Genomic DNA, 16,704 nt, shown 5'->3' with positions numbered 1-16,704 from the left:
TATGGCAGTCAGGGGTGCCTGAGGAATGTCACACACATTACCAAGGGGAGCGGGTGGAGAGGGGGTGCAAGATGCCAGCTTTTGCTTTGTCTTCAGCCAGCCTCCTGCTCCCTCATCAGTGTGACCACTGAGACAGTGGCTTGGGTGCACACTGCCTGTGGAGACTGAGGTGTTCAGTGGGAGTATGCAGAGGGGGAGTCTGTATGTTCTGGACCACCCAGAAGGGAGCAGACTGACGGTTCTCTCTGAGGCAGAGATCAGGATGCAAACAGTTTGCATTCCAATACACCTCCAAAAAGCCTAAAAAGCCACCAAAGAACAAAAACCTCCAGAGAATAAAAGCCTGAAAAATTGTTTCCACAGAGCCAAGACCCTTGATGGGGGCAGAACTACTCAGCCCAAGCAGGACTGACTAAAAAACAAGGCCTGAGTCCTTAGGCCCAGAAGACAAGCCAAAAGAACAAGAGAACCACCACCACAGAGTCCTCATAAAAATGTAAAACCCCAACATCGGGGAAAACAATATATTAAGCTCCCAGTATTGTCCCAAAGACTCTTTATTTCATATATACAACTTTTCTTTCTTTTTTCTTTTTTTTTAATCTGTTCTCATGATTCTTTTTCTTTTAATTTTTAACTTACTTACCACTACAACTAAAGTTTTTTTTTTTTTTTTACAACTAGAGGTTTAATACAACATATTCCATGATAACTTTTTAACTTGAACTTTTTCATACATATGTGTCTTTCTTTTCTTTTTTTTTAAATTATACATATACATATAAGCTTCAAGGTAATCCTTTTTCCCTATTCAATACTACCCCTATATATAAACCAGTTTTAATCTCCCTGTATTTCTGCAAAGTTGAGTCCTTTAACAAAGATAACAAAATTCATCCAGGAAGAACCAAAATAAACTTCCTTGCTCACATCGAGGGTTTATAACCATCTTCCCATCTTCTTTTTCTGTTAGTGTTTCAGTGTTTTTGTTTTCATTTTTGTACTACATAACTTTTATTCGTAGGGTTAATTTTGGTTGGGTTTTTCTTTTTTTTTTTTTCTTTTTTTTCTTTTTCCTAGTCTTTTACTTTTGTCAGTCATTTTGTTTATTCCTAAATCTTACTTTTGGGGCTAACTCTGCCTGGGCTTTCTCTCTTTTTTTCTTTTTTCTTTCATTTTGGTGGTGACTTCTGATTGCTCCAAAACATTTCAGGGTGCACCTTGCCTGGATCATGGTTGATATATTCAGCTATAAGTCCTGTCAACCACCTATCATCAAAATGACTAGGAGAAAGAACACCCAACAGAGGAAAAATTCAGAGACTACGCCCTCTGCCACAGAGCTATTGGATATGGACATAAACAGTATGTTGGAAAGGGAATTCAGGATAAAAATTATCCAGGCAATGGCTAAGTTGGAGAAGACCATTAGTGACAACATAGAAACTCTAAGGGTGGAAGTGAGAGCTGATCAGTAAGTACTTAAAAATGCTATCAGTGAGATCCAATCTAATCTAAATACTCTAACAGATAGGGTAACTGAGGCAGAAGATCAAATTGGTGATCTAGATGACAAACTGATAGAAACTGATAGAAAAGAAGGATCAGGAGGAAGCCTGGAATAACAACTTAGTACACCAGGAAACATTCCAATGTCACAATTACTGGGATCTCTCAAGGGTTGGAAAAAGAAGACTAGAAGATATAGCTGAACAAATTCTGGATGAAAATTTCCCGAATTCTCCTAGAGACAGAAAGGATTCCCCCAAGATCAAAGAATCCAGAGAGAACACCAGACACTTAATTGTGGAATTCACGAATAAAAATTTTGGACAAGAGGTCCCAAGGGCAGCTAAGGGGAAGAGATTCCTTACATACAGAGAACTGTCCATCAGAATAATGTCAGACCTGTCCACAGAAACCTGGCAAGCCAGAGAGGGATGGCAAGACATATTCAGGGCAATAAATGAGAAGAACATGCAGCCAAGAATACTTTATCCAGCAAAGTTGACATTCAAAATGGATGGAGAGATAAAAAGCTTCCAAGACTGGCAAGGTTTACAAGAGTATATGAACAAAAAGCTGGCACTACAAGGAATATTAAGGGGGGTTCTATGAAAGAAGAAAGAACCCAAGAGTGACATAGAGCAGAAATTTACAGAGACAATCTACAGAAACAAGGACTTCACAGGCAATATGATATCAATTAAAATGTATCTTTCAATAATCACTCTCAATATGAATAGCTTAAATGCTGCCATAAAATGGCACAGGGTTGCAGAATGGATAAAATGACAGGTCCCATCCATAGGCTATCTACAAGAGACACATTTGGAACCTAAAGATACATCCAGACTGAAAGTGAAGGGATGGAGAAGCATCTTTCACGTCAACTGGCCTCAAAAGAAATCAGATAAATGAGATTTTAAACTAAAGACTGTAGTCAAAGATACAGAAGGACACTACCCCTCATTCTTAAAGGGTCTATCCATCAAGAATATCTAACAATTGTAAATGTTTATGCCCGCAATATGGGAACAGTCAACTACATAAGCCAACTGTTAGTCATGTTGATATGAATACTTCAATAGTAGGGGGTCTTAACATGACACTCTCAGTAATAGACAGATCATCCAAGCAGAAAATCGATGAGGAAACAAGAGCTTTGAATGAAACATTGGACCAGATGAACCTCATATGTACAGAATATTCCACCCTAAAACAGAATACACACTCTTCTCAAGTGCACATGGAATTTTCTCCAGAATAGGCCAAATACTAGGTCACAAATCAGGGTTCAACCAATACCAAAGACTGAAAATATTCCCTGCATATTATCAGACCACAATGCTTTGAAACTGGAACTCAACCACAAGAAAAACTTTAACTTTTCTTAAAAATGTGGAAGCTAAAGACCATCCTGCTCAAGAATGTTTGGATCAACCAGGAAATCAAAGAACTTAAACAATTCATGGAAACCAATGAGAATGAAGACACATCTGTACAAAACCTCTGAGATAAAACAAAGGTGGTCTTAAGGGGGAAATACATAGTCACCCAAGCCTCACTCAAAAAAATGGAAAAATCCCAAATACACCAGCTCTCTTTACGCCTTAAAGAACTGGAAAATCGGCAACAAATTAAGCCAAACCCACACACAAGAAAGGATATAATTGAGATTAGAACAGAGATCAATGGGTTAGAAACTAGAGATACAGTAGAACACATCAAAGCAACTAGAAGCTAGGTCTGTGAAAGAATTAATAAGATCAAAATACCACTGGCCAAACAAATCCAAAAGGAAAGAGAGTACCCAAATTAATAAAATTACAAATGAAAGGGGAGAAATTATGACTAACACTAAGAAAATAGAAACAATCATCAGAAATTATTTTCAACAGCTATATGCCAATAAGTTAAGCAACCTAGAAGAAATGGGTGCATTCCTAGAAACCTAGAAACTTCCACGACTGAATCAGGAAGAAATTGACAACCTGAACAGACAATACCTAAGAACGAGATTGAAGCAATAAACAAAAACCTCGTAAAAAACAAGTGCCCAGGATCTGACGGATTCCCTGGGAAATTCTACCAAACATTCAAAGAAGAAATAATACCTATCGTCTTGAAGCTGTTTCAAAAAATAGAAACAGAAGGAAAACTTACAGGCTCTTTCTATGAAGCCAGCATTATCCTGATCCCCAAACCAGGCAAAGACCCCATCAAAACGGAGAATTTCAGACCAATACCCCTGATGAATATGGATGTCAAGATTCTCAACGGTACATTAAAAAGACCATGACCAGGTGGGATTCATCCTTGTGGTGCAAGTGTGCTTCAACTTTCCACGTCAATTAGTGTGATAGAACAAATCTATAAGAGAAGAGAGAAGAATCACCTGGTCCTCTCAATTGATGCAGAAAAAGCACTTGACAAGATACATCATCCATTCCTGATTAAAGCACTTCAAAATATAGGGGTAGAGGGAACATTCCTCAACTTCATAAAATCTATCTATGAAAAACCTACAGCAAATATCATTCTCAATGGGAAAAGCTGACAGCCTTCCCTTTGAGATCAGGAACATGACAAGGATGTCCACTCTCGCCACTGTTGTTCAATGTAGAACTAGAAGTCCTGGCAACAGCAATCAGACAACAAAAAGAAATAAAAGGTATTCAAATGGGCAGAGAAGAAATCAAACACTCTCTCTTCACAGATGACATGATACTTTATATGGAAAACCCAAAAGACTCCACCCCCAAACTACTAGAACTCACACAGCAGGAAACAAAATCAATGTACAAAAATCAGTTGCTTTCTTATACACGAACAATGAAAATATAGAAAGGGAAATTAGAGAATCAGTTCCATTTACTATAGCACCAAGAACTGTAAGATACATGGGAATAAACATAACCAAAGAGCTAAATGATCTGTACTCAAGGAACTACAGAACACTCATGAAAGAAATTGAAGAAGACACAAAAAGAGGGAAAAGCATTCCATGCTCATGGATCAGAAGAATAAACATTGTTAAAATGTCTATAAAGCCTAGAGCAATCTATACTTTCAATGCCATCCCAATCAAAATTCCACCAGCATTTTTCAAAGAGCTAGAACAAACAATCCTAAAATTTGTATGGAACCAGAAGAGACACCCAATTGCTAAGTAAATGTCGAAAACGAAAAACAAAACTGGAGCATCACATTGCCTGATTTCAAGCTTTACAGCAAATCTGTGATCACCAAGACAGCATGGTACTGGCACAAAAACAGACACATAGACCAGTGGAACCCCCCCAGTAGGGACCCCAGATATGGACCCTCAACTCAATGGTCAAATAATCTTCAACAAAGCAGGAAAAAATAGCCAGTGGAAAAAAGACAGTCTCTTCAACAAATAGTGCTGGGAAAATTGGACAGCTATGTATAGAAGAATGAAACTTGACCATTTGCTTACACCATACACAATGATAAACTTGAAATGGGTAAAAGGCCTCAACATGAGGCAGGAATCTATCAAAATCTTAGAGGAGAACATAGGCAATAACCTCTTCAACATTGGCCACAGCAACTTCTTTTAAGTTATGTCTCTAAAGGCAAAGGAAACAAAGCAAAAATGAACTTTTGGGACTTCATCAAGATCAAAAGCTTCTGCACAGCAAAGGAAACAGTCAACAAAACAGGGAGGTGAGGGGGAGGAGTCAAGATGGCAGAGAAGCAGCAGGCTGAGACTACATCAGGTAGCAGGAGATCAGCTAGATAGCTTATCAATCCATTGCGAACATCAACAAATCCAACAGGAGACTGAAGAGAACAGCAACAATTCTAGAAACAGAAAATTGACCACTTTCTGAAAGGTATTACCAGCGGAGAAGTGTATCCAAAGCGATGAGAAGATAGACTGCGGGGGGAGGGGCCAGCTCCCGGCAAGCGGTGGAGCAAAGGAGCACAAAATCAGGACCTTTTAAAAGTCTGCTCCACTGAGGGACATCGCTCCAGAGGCTAAACTGGGGTGAAGCCCATGCGGGGTCAGCGTGGCCCCAGGTCCCATGGGGTCACAGAAGGACCGGGTGTGTCTGAGTGTCGCAGAGCTCGCTGGTATTAGAGTGGGGAAGCTGGCTACAGAAACAGCCGAGGAGTGAGCTCTCAGGTTGGGGTTACCTTAAACCGGTCACAGGCTGGGTAAGCTCGGAGTGCAGCCAGAGGCCAGGGACACGGGAGTGATTGAGTGTTTTTCTCTGAGGGCGCACTGAGGAGTGGGAGCCCCGAGCTCTGGCTCCTCCAGGCCAGAGATTGGGAGGCCGCCATTTTCATTCCCTTCCTCCAGAACTCTACAGAAAGCGCTCAGGGAACAAAAGCTCCTGAAAGCAAAGGCAGTGGATTACTTAGCCCGGCCCCTGGTAAAGGCGGTGCAATTCTGCCTGGGGCAAAGACACCTGAGAATCACTACAACAGGACCCTCCCCCAGAAGATCAACAAGAAATCCAGCCAAGACCAAGTTCATGTACCAAAGAGAACAGCAGAATCCCAGAGAAGGAGAAAGCGAAGCATGGAATTCATGGCTTTCTCCCCATGATTCCTTAGTGTTGCAGTTAATTTAATTTTTTTAAAATTTTTTTTTTCTTCTTCTAAATTTTTTTTAACTTTTACCCTTTCCTCTTTTAACATTTTTTAACTAGTTTATCTTAACAAAAGCTTTCATTAAAAAAAAATAATAATAACCTTTTTTGAACCTTCATTATTATAGTCATATTTTATCCTTCATTGTATCTAACTTTATTTTTTGTATACACATAGGGTTTTTTCTTATAAAAAATTTGGGGTACAACTTCTTCTAATAGATCAAAATATGCCCTAAATCTAGCTCTTGGATTCTTCTAGTTTCTAGCCTGAGCAAAATCTCTCCACTTTCTTTTTCGTTATTCTCCTAACCAATTTAAAATACTGGACCACGAGGGGAGAATTCGAGAGACAAGTGACACAATAAGACAAAATAACATTAGAATAATTGGGATTCCAGAAGAAGAAGAAGAGAGAGGGGAGCAGAAGGTATATTGGAGAGAATTATTGGAGAGAATTTCCCTCATATGGCAAAGGGAACAAACATCAAAATCCAGGAGGCACAGAGAACCCGCCTCAAAGTCAAAAAGAATAGGTCCACACCGCGTCACCTAATAGTAAAATTTACAAGTCTTAGCAACAAAGAGAAAATCCTGAAAGCAGCCCGGGACAAGAAGTCTGTAACATACAATGGTAAAAATATTAGATTGGCAGCAGACTTATCCACAGAGACCGGGCAGGCCAGAAAGAACTGGCATCACATATTCAGAGAACTAAACAAGAAAAACATGCAGCCAAGAATACTATATCCAGCTAGGCTATCATTGAAAATAGAAGGAGAGATAAAAAGCTTCCAGGACAAACAAAAACTGAAAGAATTTGCACCAAACACCAAACCAGCTCTACAAGAAATATTGAAAGGGATGGAACTAGAGGGTATTATGCTTAGCGAAATAAGTCAATCAGAGAAAGACAACTATCACAGGATATACCTGATATGAGGAAGTGGAGATGCAACATGAGGGGTTTGGGGGGTAGGAAAAGAATAAATGAAGCAAGATGGGATTGGGAGGGAGACAAACCATAAGTGACTCTTAATCTCAACAAACAAACTGAGGGCTGCTGCGAGGAGGTAGGTCAGGAGAGGGGGGTGGGGTTATGGACATTGGGGAGGGTATGTGCTATGGTGAGTGCTGTGAAGTGTGTAAACCTGGCGATTCACAGACCTGTACCCCTGGGGATAAAATACATTATATGTTTATATGTTTATAAAAAAATAAAAAAAATAATTTAAGAAAAAAGCAAACAAACAAAAACAAAGAGGCAACCCATGGAATGGGAAAAGATATTTGCAAATGACACTATATACAAATTGCTGATATCCAAGATCTATAAAGAACTCCTCAAACTCAACATCCAAAAAACAGATAATCACGTCACAAAATGGGCAGAAGACAGAAACAGACACTGCTCCAAAGAAGATATACAAATGACTAAAAGACACATGAAAAAATCTTCATCATCATTAGCCATCAGGGAAATTGAAATCAAAACCACATTAAGATACCACCTTACACCAGTTAGAATGCCCAAAATTAACAAGACAGTAAACATAAGTGTTGGAGAGTATGTGGAGTAAGGGGAACCCTCTTAGACTGTTGGTAGGAATGCAACTTGATGCAGCCACTTTGGAAAACAGTGTTGAGATTCCTTAGGGAATAAAAAAATGGAGCTACACTCTCACCCTGCAATTGCACTACTGGATATTTACACCAAAGATACAGATGCAGTGAAAAGAAGAGCCATCTGTACCCCAGTGTTCATAGCAGTAATGGCCACAATCGCCAAACTGTGGGAAGAGCCAAGATGCCGTTGAACACACAAATGGATAGAGAAAATATGGTTCATATATACAATAGAATATCATGCCTCCATCAGAAAGGATAAATACCCAACTTTTGTATCACCATGGATAGGACTGGAGATTTTGCTGAGTGAAATAAGTCAAGCAGAGAAAGTCAATTATCATATGGTTTCACTTACTTGTGGAGCATAAGGAATAACATGGAGGACATTAGGAGAAGGAAAGGAAAAATGAATGAATTGGGGGAAATTGGAGGGGGAGATGAACCATGAGAGAATGTGGACACTGAGAAACAAACTGAGGGTTTTGGAAGGGAGGGTGGTGGGTGTTGGATGAACCTAGTGGTGGGTATTAAGGAGGGCACATAGTGCATGGAGCACTGGGTGTGATGCATAAACTTGAATCTTGGAACACTGAAAAAATAAAATAAAATTTAAAAAAATAAAATAATAGGATAAAATATAACTAAGGCAAATGTGGTAAAACTATATGATTTGGTAAAGCTGGGTGTAGATATGGACAATTTTGTTTTGTTTTTCTCTATATTTTTATCTTTATTTAGATTATCTTATAATTAAAAGTATATAATTCAAAGGGTGCCTGGGTAGTTCAGTTGTTAGGTGTCTGCCTTTGGTTAGGGTCATGATGCCAGGGTCCTGGAATCAAGCCCCACCTCAGACTCCCTGCTCAGCAGGAAGCCTAATTCTCTCTTTTCCACTCTCCCTGCTTGTGTTCCCTCTCTTGCTGTCTCTCTCTCTCTGTCTGTCTAATAAATAAAATCTTAAAAACAAGACTCATGAATGGTAGTTCAAGAATTTTACAGTCAACTAAACTTTCATTTACATAAAAAGTACAATGGCAAATTTTCAAGAACATGTACAAATGCAGTTTCCATTATCTCTTACTAAAAAAATTATTAATGGATGGATTTTGGCCAAAATGAAGCAATGAACACTAAATGTATCAAACTGCAGAAATAAGATTCAAACAAGTGTGGGTTGAATACAGTAAACTTTATGAATCTTATCTATATAGAAGTAATACTACAAAAGATGTGAGAAGGGGAAAAAATGTGCAAAAAATTAAGTAAAAATTTGACAATTTCATCCTTAACCTCTTACTCTTGGATATACAATTATGCACTTGGTGCTGATGAATCAAATAACAAAGATAGAAATATATTTAAAGATATAAAAATAACATCAGGAAGAATCAAACAAAATTGAATAGTGGAGGGAGAAAAGGTCAAGGTGAGATAGGAAAACATTAATTATAATATTGCTCAAAGAGGGAAATCAAAGGATATTGTGTAAACCACTCATGTTATCAGAAGAAATAGAAAAAAAAAGGATGAGGAAAATATAAGCCATTTATGAAAAAAAAATTAAAATAAAAGATATAGTGTTCAATATGGTGGCACATCAGAACTGGCAAAGGATTGTGTGAACAAATACAGATGACCAAGACATTCTTAATACAATGGAAACAGACTTACAAAGTATACAATAAAGGAAAATCCAACATTATGCCATATATAATCTAAATATTCAAAATACAATGATGGCAAAAGGATATTAGGCAAATAATAAAAAACAAAAAAGAAGTTGTTCATTTAATATTATTTAAGATTGATTTCAGAGCAAAAGTATTAAGTTAGACAAAGGTAAATTTATTAAATTATACACATCAAATAATATAGCATCTGCTTTCATAAATCAAATGATATATTGACTCTGAAAAGAAATATACAGAAATGCACTTATTGCAGAAAACTTTGTTTTACATCCCTCAATTCAGTACAGATGAAATGATAAAAAACACTGAAAGATCTAATTAATATAATGAGATTATATATATGGATATTTGGTGGATTATATGCCCTGAAAGAAACAATACATCTTATTTTCACAGATACGTGGACATTCATAAAACTGGCTACATATTAGATCATAAAAATTCATCAAAAAATTTTTTAAAGTATAAATAATACAGACATCATTCTCTGACCAAAATGAAATAAAACTATACATTAATAACAATACATGAAACAAAAAAAACCCTGTCACCTGAAAAGTTTAGAACTCTAAACAGTTCTTTGTTTGGAGAGAAATAAAAATTGAAATTCAAGTATAGCTATTAACTTTTCATGAAATTAGAAAAAAAATTAGAAATTATCATAGAAACACTCTGAATTTATGGGCTACAAATGATCAGTGCTCAGAGAAAAATTAATAGCCCTAAATATACATGTGAGAATAAGAAAGATAAAAAACTATATATTAAGAATCCAATTTAAAATCTTAGGAGAAGGGGTTCCTGGCTTACTCAGTCAGTAGAGCATGTGACTCTTGATCTCAGGGTCGAGTTCAAGCCCCATGTTGGCCATAGAGATTATTTTATTAAAAATTTAGAAGGGATGCCTGGGTGGATCAGTTGGTTAAGCGGCTGCCTTCGCCTCAGGTCATGATCCCAGCATTCTGGGATCGAGTCCCACATCAGGCTCCTTGCTCAGCAGGGAGCCTGATTCTCCCTCTGCCTCTAGCCTGCCACTCTGTCTGCCTGTGCTCGTGCTCTGTCTCTCTCTCTCTCTCTAACAAATAAATTAAAAAATTTATAAAAAAATTTAGAAGAAGGCACCTGGGTGGCTCAGTTGGTTAAGCAACTGCCTTCAGCTCAGGTCATGATCCTGGAGTCCCAGGATTGAGTCCCACAGCAGGGAATCTGTTTCTCTCTCTGACCTTCTCCCCTTTCATGCTCTCTCTCTCATTTTCTCACAAACATAAATAAAATATTTTTTAAAAAATTAAAATAACATTATAATAAACCTAAGAAAAGCAAAGAAAATTAAAAATAAGGGCATTATACCACCAAGAACCATAAGATACCTGGGAATAAACCTAACCAAAGAGGTAAAGGAACTGTACTCGAGGAACTAGAGAACACTCATGAAAGAAATTGAAGAAGACACAAAAAGATGGAAGACCATTCCATGCTCTTGGATCAGAAGAATAAACATTGTTAAAATGTCTATACTGCCTAGAGCAATCTATACTTTTAATGCCATTCCAATCAAAATCCCACCGGTATTTTTCAAAGAGCTGGAGCAAATAATCCAAAAATTTGTATGGAATCAGAAGAGACCCCAAATTGCTGAGGAAATGTTGAAAAACAAAAATAAAACTCGGGGCATCATGTTACCTGATTTCAAGCTTTACTACAAAGCTGTGATCACCAAGACAGCATGGTACTGGCATAAAAACAGACACATAGACCAGAGGAACAGAGTAGAGAGCCCAGATATGGATCCTCAACTTTATGGTCAATTAATCTTCAACAAAACAGGAAAAAATATACAGTGGAAAAAAGACAGTCTCTTCAATAAATGGTGCTGGGAAAACTGGACAGCTATATGTAGAAGAATGAAACTTGACCATTCTCTTACACCGTACACAAAGATAAACTCAAAATGGATAAAAGAACTCAACATGAGACAGGAATCCATCAGAATCCTAGAGAACATAGGCAGTAACCTCTTCGATATCAGCCACAGCAACTTCTTTCAAGATATGTCTCCAAAGGCAAAGGAAACAAAAGCAAAGATGAATTTTTGGGACTTCATCAAGATCAAAATCTTCTGCACAGCAAACGAAACAGTCAACAAAACAAAGAGGCAACCCACGGAATGGGAGAAGATATTTGCAAATGACAGTACAGACAAAAGGTTGATATCCAGGATCTATAAAGAACTCCTCAATCTCAACACACACAAAACAGATAATCATATCAAAAAATGGGCAGAAGATATGAACAGACACTTCTCCAATGAAGACATACAAATGGCTATCAGACACATGAAAAAATGTTCATCATCACTAGCCATCAGGGAGATTCAAATTAAAACCACATTGAGATACCACCTTACACCAGTTAGAATGGCCAAAATTAGCAAGACAGGAACAACACGTGCTGGAGAGGATGTGGAGAAAGGGGAACCCTTCTTACACTGTTGGTGGGAATGCAAGTTGGTGCAGCCACTTTGGAAAACAGTGTGGAGATTCCTTAAGAAATTAAAAATAGAGCTTCCCTATGACCCTGATATTGCACTACTGGGTATTTACCCCAAAGATACAGATGTAGTGAAAACAAGGGCCATCTGTACCCCAATGTTTATAGCAGCAATGGCCACGGTCGCCAAACTGTGGAAAGAACCAAGATGCCCTTCAACAGACAAATGGATAAGGAAGATGTGGTCCATATACACTATGAAGTATTATGCCTCCATCAGAAAGGATGAATACCCACTTTTGTAGCAACATGGATGGGACTGGAAGAGATTATGCTGAGTGAAATAAGTCAAACAGAGAGAGTCAATTATCATATGGTTTCACTTATTTGTAGAGCATAACAAATAGCATGGAGGACAAGGGGAGATGGAAAGGAGAAGGGAGTTGAGGGAAATTGGAAGGGGAGGTGAACCATGAGAGACTATGGACTCTGAAAAACAATCTGAGGGTTTTGAAGGGGTGGGGGGTGGGAGGTTGGGGGAACCAGGTGGTGGGTATTAGAGAGGGCACAGATTGCATGGAGCACTGGGTGTGGTACAAAAACAATGAATACTGTTACACTGAAAATAAATAAAAAATTAAAAAATTTTAAAAAAATAAGGGCATTAATTAATTAATTAATTCTAAAATTCTCAAATGTACTTTTCTTTTTAAATAAATAAGGAAAGTGATGGTTGCAAATACTTGGTTTGGCTCTTTCAACCTCCTTTTAAGGCACTTTCTATTTGGACAGGATATAAAATAAAGAACAATTTTTCCACACTTCCTTTGAATTTGGGGTACTGTTATATATTAGAGTCTACCAGTTAAATGCACTTGCAGAATATTTAGTTTTAACAACTTGAAAGGAATTATAGGTGGAGCAGTTGGAGGTAACATTGAGGGATTCAATTCTAAGCATGTTGAGTTTTACTTGTCTATTGAAAATCAACCAGATACATGGAGTATGCAACTGAATATATAAATGTGAATTTCAAAAAGAGCTTATAGCCAGAAGTGTAAATTCAGGAGTGATCAGCATATGGATGGTACTCAGTCAGGACACTAGATGAGATACCCAAGAGAATAAGTGTAGATAGAAAAAAGAAAAGAACCAAAGTGTGAGAACTGGAGTATTCCAACATTTACTCAGTGATAACGGATGGAACCAGCAAAGACTGAAAGTGACCAGCAAAATAGAAAGGCTTGAAAAGAGTGATTCCTTTGAAACCAAGGAGTAATCAACTGCTCATAGATCAAAAAAGATGGGAATTGAGAACTGGAAGTTAACAAATGGAGAGATCATTGTTGACCTTGGAAAGATCATTATTGGTTTAATAGAAACAAGATATTGAACTTTTTTTTCTGTCTGTTTATTGCTTATAAAATAAGAATAATAATAGCATCGACTTCAAAGGTAGTATTGTGAGGGTTGAGAGCATAAATATATGTAGAATCATGCCTACTGCATAATGACCAGTGAATAGATTTTGTTTTCACATAGCATATTTCATTCATAAAAGAAGGAAAACCAGGGGGGCGCCTGGGTGGCTCAGTGGGTTAAGCCTCTGCCTTCTGCTCAGGTCATGATCCCAAGGTCCTGGGATCAAGCCCCACATCGGGCTCTCTGCTTGGTGGGGAGCCTGCTTCCCCCTCTCTCTCTGCCTGCTGCTCTGCCTACTTGTGATCTCTGTCTGTCAAATAAATAAATAAAATCTTAAAAAAAAAAAAAAGAAGGAAAACCAAACAATAATCCCCAAACTGCTATATGTACGAGCGTGTAGAAAATTGTGTGGACTAATATGCATATTATCACTTTTGAGATGATAACTGGGATTTGGAGCAGGGATCAAGGATGCAGAAAAAGTAAAAGAAACATTTTATCATATATAGTTCTTTATTGAGGGGTATGAACTTAGAATGTGCTCATGTATATTAGCTGTATCACCTTTTCTAATTAAGAATTTATAGAAGGGAACATTTTCAATCTGATAAAGATCATCTATAAAAAATGCATGCTAACATCATACCTAATGGTGAGAAACTAGATCTTTTCCACTTAAGACTGGGAACAATCAAGAATATCTCCCCTCACCACACTTATTGAACATTCTATTGAAGTCCTAGCTAATGCAATGAAATAAGAAAAGGAAATAAAAGCTTTACAAATTGGGAAGGAAGAAAAAAATTGTCTTTGTTTGCAGATATTATCATTGTCTATGTATACAATCCCAAAGAATTGACAGAAAAAACCACCACCACCAACAAAAAATAACCAATAAACTGTCTTGGAACTAATGTGCATTTATAGTAAAGTTGCAGGATACAATGTTAATACACAAAATTTAATTGCTTTCCTTTATGCCAGCAATGAATATTTGAATTTAATATTAAAAACACATCATTTACATTAACAACTAAAAAATTAAAATCTAGGTATAAATGTAATAAAATATATACACGATCTATACATGAAAAACTATAAAACTGATGAAAGAAATCAAAGAAAATCTAAGTAAATTGAGAGATATCTCATCTCCATGGATAAGAAGACTTATGTAATTAAAATGTCACTTCTTCCCAAATTAACTATGGATACTGACAATTGTATTTTAAAATTTTATGGTGAAAGACAAAAAAAAAAAAAAAAAACAACAGTCAACACAATATTGAAGAACAAATTTGGAGGACTGATACCACTTAATCTAAAAGCTTACTATAAAGCTACATTAATCAAGACAGTGTGGTATTGGTGGAAGACTAGACAATTAGATTAATGGAACAGAACAGAGAGCCCATAAATAGACGTACACAGCCAATCAATAGTTGACAAAGGAGCAAAGACATTTCAATAAAGGAAGGATAATCTTTTCAACTAATGCTGCTGGAAAATCCAGACATCTGTATGCAAAAAAAAAAAAAAAAGAAAAAAAAGAAAGAAAGAAAGAAAGAAAAAAGAATCTAGACACAGAATTTACACCTCTCACAACAATTAATTCAAAATAGATCACAGACCTAAAGCAAAATACAAAACTATAAAACTCTATAAAACTCATAGAAGACAACATAGGAGAAAATCTAAGTAACCTTGAGCTCGGCAATGACATTTTAGATACAACACCAAAAGCACTGTCATGAAAGAACAAGTTGAAAAATGAGACTTCATTAAACTTAAAACCTTAGCAAAAGACACTCTTAAGAGAATGAAGAGATAAACCAGTAACTGGGAGAAAATATTTGTAAAACACAGCTGATAAATGATTGTTATCAGTTATCTTAAAACTCAATTATAAGAAAACAAACATCAAACTCATAGAAACAGAGTAGAATGGTGGTTACCAGAGATGAAGAGGTGGGGGAAATGGGGAGATATTAGTCAAAGGGCACAAAGTTGCAGTTAAATAGGATGAGTAAGTCTAGACATCTATGGTGCAGCATGATGACTATAATAACACTATATCAAACACTGAAAATAAACAAATGACTCAATTACAAAATGGGCAAACAATCTGAACAGGCACCTCATCAAAGAAGTTGGCAAATAAACAAAAGGTTCTCAACATCATATATGATTAGGGAATTACTAATTAAAATAATGGCATACCAATACACACCTATGAGAATAGTAGCACAGAGATTTCTATCATTTACCTGTGGAATAAACACAGATTTGCACTTTGATGTTTCAAAAAAGCATGATTTTTGGTCAATAGCCAGGGGAAGTGGATCTTACATCTACAGAAATGCAATCTGAACTAACTAGAAAGTAGGTTAACCCATTAGACCACTGGCATGATAAGGAAAAAGCAAGCCTTAAATGAGCATAAATAGAGCAAATAAAATATTTAATATCCAAACCTAACTCTGTCATATTTCTTGTTAAATATAATCAATGGCCCATCCCCCAACCATCACTATCATAATGAAAATATTTCAGAAGTAGAACTGTTACCAGTTTTTTATATATTTTTTCTCTTTCTCTTCTCATTTCTTAATAAAAAAATACAATTGTGGAGCTATCAAAGGCAGTGGTTGGACACTTCCACTGCACATTAAATCAATAGGGAGCTCTAAATTGTCCAGGTCAATGAAATCAGAATCTTAGGTGATTTTGTTTATTTTAATTGAGATAAATTATAACTGGAAGATGTCTTTCTCTTATTTCATATTTTTGACAAGATAGTCTTTGATATAGAATAATAGCTAACACTTATATAGTGTTTACTACATAATGGAAGCTACAATAAAACCTCAGGTTCTTTATAAATTATATATAGCTATGTTCTCAGCCTCTACATGCATAACTATCTTCTTTTGCTCTTTAAGGTAAAGTGCACTTACTAGGTTATATTTAAACTGGAAGACAAAATTGAAGACTTTGCATTTGTCCACACACTAAAAGAGGATGCATCTGAATAAAAGGCTATTTCATTTGCTACCCATGCATAAAATTTAAATTATGAAGAATTTAAATACATGATGGAAATATTTTAAAAGTCATCTTTCATTTCACAGCAACAATAGGACACTCCCTGTCGCTAATCTTGCTATCTTTAGGTTGTGTAATCAGAAATTTCCTCTCCCTGACTTATTTATAAGCAAGCCCCCAGTGGGCAACATAGCCAAAAACCCATGCCATCTTAAGACCACACTCAGCACTTCTCTTATCTTCATAGCAGTCCAGCTGGACAATATGTAGATAAGAACTGGATTGTTCACTCAGAACCTATG

This window comes from Lontra canadensis, unplaced genomic scaffold, assembly GCF_010015895.1.
Source record: "Lontra canadensis isolate GAN:19392208 unplaced genomic scaffold, GSC_riverotter_1.0 scaffold21, whole genome shotgun sequence".
NCBI lineage: Eukaryota > Metazoa > Chordata > Mammalia > Carnivora > Mustelidae > Lontra > Lontra canadensis.
The sequence above is the reverse complement of the archived record's forward strand: the minus strand, read 5'-3'. Positions refer to the sequence as shown.